We start from the raw sequence: 4248 nt of genomic DNA, 5'->3' as shown, positions 1-4248 counted from the left end.
ATTGTGCTTTTGTACTGCCTGCCCTTGGAGTAGTAGTTTTTCATTAACTTAAATTGGTGTCCAAGTCCTCCCACTAACCTATCAGTGTGTCTGGCTACAGTAACCAATCAGATAGCCAGTATTTCAGGAGAGCTGAGCTGTGCAAAACTAAGCAACATGAATAGAGTGTACAAGCTGGATAGTGTTCAGAAAGAGTTGTGCAACAGTGAAATGATTCCTCCAGGTGTCTTTTATATTGTGCATTCATGCTGAGTTGTGCCTGTGGGGATATTGAGATCGTTATACATGATCCAGTTTCTATACTGTTTGTGCCTACAAAAAGTCCGGGGTGGACATACTACCTTGTTTCCAATCAGTGCATGTCCTATAACTTCATTCTTTAATCCTGTAACTTTTTAATACCACAAATATACCAGAGTGGGGTTTTTTGGGGTCCCACTTTTGTTGCAGTCTAGTGCAAGACTACCCCTTCACACAGCAATAACACAGCAACATCAAGAAAGCCTCGCAGAACAACTAATAAACTGGATTGATGTGTGAATGATCCAGTATAAATCCACCACTAAAGCACTGTATCAATGACTTTTTACAGAATGCACCTGCCAAAAAACAAACAAGAAATGTGCCATTTCCAAACTGTTACTATTTTTAGGTGGGATTCAGTCACACACTAGCTAATTCAGGTTGCACAATAAAAAGTGATTTAGAGCAACAAACTCACTTCCACAAGACACCAGAGTTTTTACAATGAGGAAAGTGATGGGGAACTGCAGTGGAAAGAGTGATAGCATGCCATCTTGCCTCCCCATGAACAAATCAGCGTCAATGCTCATTAAATAGCCAACAGCGTCTAATCTCCCTTCAAACATATTAGAATGAATGCTCAAAATGGAGGAAAAGTGGCATATACATGTAATAAACAAACAAAGCAGTCCTATCATAGTTCTCCCAGATTGCAGCCCCCCCCATATAAATTCTGTAAGTGGGATCTGTGATAAAAAGAGTATTTTCAGAGACTACATTCTATTACCCCTGTGCCCCCAGTTTTCCATTCCCACCCCCAACTGTCAGCAGCATGCTCAGTCTTCATTGCAATACTTTTTTGCGGGGTAGTGGGGAGATATTCCTCCTGTTGGGTTTTCTCCAAGTCTGCCTGTAGTGTGTGGATGATGCCATTTTGGTTACATAAGAACTGGCACTCAGAGAATTGAGATACGCACCTCTTAATGTATAAAATCTATTAGGGTAGTTTGAGAGGGCTTTGCTTGCTCATCTGTTACCAGATTTGTTTCCTAAGGATGAGTTCCTTTGTCTATGCCTATGGATTAAAAACACCTCCAAAGCTCTTCTTTAATTTTGCAAAATGAATTAAGTATTTCTGCCATTCTATCAAAAGCCGGCAGTGAGAAATTTTCACATAATGAACAATTAGGTTTAGTTCCACCAGTCTACGCAAGGTGAGTGATGCTGGAAAATCTCCTTCTCCTGCAACATTTTTGTCCAATGAACCCTATCAGGCAGTATACAAATAATATGAATTAGTCTAATAAGGTATATTTGCTAGTAATGATAATTTTCACAGAATCACAGAATCGTAGAGCTGAAAGGGACCCTGAAAGTCATCCAGTCCAACCCCCTGCAATGCAGGAATTTCAACTAAAGCATCCATGACATCCAAACTCTGCTTTAAAACTTCCACTGAATGTAGTCTGCCATCTTCTGTGGGAGTCCAACAGCTCGAAAATGAGATTGAATACTTCTCAGTGGCAGCTTTATTCAGTGGGCAACAGCTAGCTGCAGGTGGTAAGGAATCTCGAATGAAACTGCAGTAGAAAGAACTACCGTAAGTTAAATTGCCCCTGCACAAGCCATGGTCTCCAGCTGAGTCATCCTCCCTGGATGCTGTTTAGGAAATAAAAACCAAGTGCACAAGGTCCAATCACATGCTTAACTTAAGATCTAGTTATGTCCTTTCAATTAGCTTCAAGGATAGCAAATCCCTTTCTTTCTTTCTTTCTTTCGTTCTTTCTTTCTTTCTTTCTTTCTTGAACAAAGAGAATGGATATAAAAACTATTGGAACTCTCCAACAATCTTCGTTCAAGGCAAGCTTATTGTGGAGATAGACGAAGTGATTAAAAGAGCTACAAAATAATCTCCTGGTGGAGAAGAGGCAATGCAAATGTTGTTGCTATGGAGAAAAAGCCAAGGACCGTGACAAGGCAGCAGAGCATGCTTGATTCTGCATGGCAGGAAAAGGTGTTTCCATGCCACCTGAGGGCAGTTTAGGGCAAAGTAACAACTGGATTGGTGCACTTTATGGGGGGGGGAGGTATCATCCACTGAACCACCCAACTGATTATTGATGTGGTGGCACCAATAAGGACACATGCCTGTTCTGTAATGTTGCCCTTCATAGAACAGGTGCTGATTTCACTGAAACAAGATTTTACCTAGTCATTGGTTGTGAGCTTTCCTTTCTCTCTCTCTCTGTATGTGTGTGTGTGTATATATATATAATGTGAGAATCCGCAAGAATAATGGTCTAGTCCAGGGGTCCCCAGACTTACCGGGCTTCGGGCCGGTGCCCGCCGCGCCGACCGCGCGGCGGGCCAGAGGGCAGGGGAGTGCGCACGCAGCGGGCCGGAGGGCGGGGGAGTGCACGCCCGTGCGCATGCGCACACGCACACGGTCGGAAAAAATCGCTTGTGCGCATGCGTATGGGCCTCCCCCGACCCGGAAGTGCATTGGAAATGACCTCTTCTGGGTCGGGAGAGGCCCATACGCACGCGCACAAAGGATTTTCGGCGATTTTTTGCAAATTTTGAAGATCGCCGCCGCGCCGCGCGCCGTTAGAGCGGGCGGCGGGGGTCGTCGCGGGCCGGATTGGGAGGCCAATTGGGCCGCATCCGGCCCGGGGGCCGTAGTTTGGGGACCCCTGGTCTAGTCCTTTGAGCTGCTGCTGTGTGGTGTGCATGTGTATATAATTCCAGTTTTGCAGCAGAGATTACATCATGTGTGTGCTTGTTTTATTATTGCTATCTCATATCTTCAGTAGAAAACCTTGAATCAGGAAACAGCGAAGAAGTGCAAAACATTTTTAAAAAAACATTCCACTACATTTTACTTTCTGTAAAGTTTAAGGTCATGACAGAAGGTATTTAATTTTGCAGTTAATGGATGATGCCATCTAGTGGCAAAGCCCCTAAGCAAATATTTGAGGCTGCCTTTATGTTTGATTAAATCCAGGCACCTCTAGGTGGCAGTTCCTCCAGTAACCTGAGTGAAGCAACACAATAATACATCAAATAAGTGCTTTCTTGTAGAAATGGCTAGAAATTGAATGGCTGGTTAGGTACTACTGTTACTGTGGTATTTGTTTGGACTAGTAGCACCACTGTTTTTTGATAACAGCACCCACCTGGTGTGCTAATTTGTGAACATGTGGCTTGCTGAAGCACTAGGGAAATCAGTCTACTGGAAATGCAACCAATACTCCTAAGAACATACGGTATGTCTAAGAACATCAAAACAGCCCTGCTAGATCAGGTCAAAGGCCTATCTAGCTTAGCATCGTGTTCTCATATTGGCAAACCAGGTGCCTATAGGAAGCCCATAAGGATGACCCTGAGTGTGACAGAACCAATCAGCAGTCCCATCAGATGTTCTAATATTTTGTGTAGAAACAATATAACATTGTTAATTTCTCTCTCTCATAGTTTCCCCTTCATCTTTAAAAAGGATGTTGGCATTTCATAAATATTGTGACCTTAAGTAACAACCAACAAACTTGAATCTCAGCAAATTTATATTCACAAGTTAATGATGAGTAGAATACAAAATCATGCATTCAGGTAATCTTTTTTTCTGACTCACTTATAGTAGCCATCAGGGCAGAGACAGAGATTAAGTGGTATTGTTAAGGGACGTTTTTAATGCTTGATGTTTTATCGTGTTTTTAATATTCTGTTGGGAGCTGCTCAGAATGGCTGGGGGAACCCAGCCAGATGGGTGGGGCATAAATAAATTGTTGTTGTTGTTGTTGTTGTTGTTGTTGTTGTTGTTGTTGTTGTTGTTGTTGTTGTTGTTGTATCTGCACACAGTCATGTTCAGTTGTATAGACTGAAATCCCATACAGTGAAGTTGGGACCACTGAACAGAGGGGCTGTCACTTCCATGTAAATATTACCTAGATTAAATTGTATAATTTGATCCTTCTTCCATCTAGGTTAATTTAAGTGCCAATAATT

The sequence above is a fragment of the Zootoca vivipara genome, chromosome 1, assembly GCF_963506605.1.
Source record: "Zootoca vivipara chromosome 1, rZooViv1.1, whole genome shotgun sequence".
Taxonomy (NCBI): domain Eukaryota; kingdom Metazoa; phylum Chordata; class Lepidosauria; order Squamata; family Lacertidae; genus Zootoca; species Zootoca vivipara.
This window is presented reverse-complemented; position numbering follows the sequence as displayed.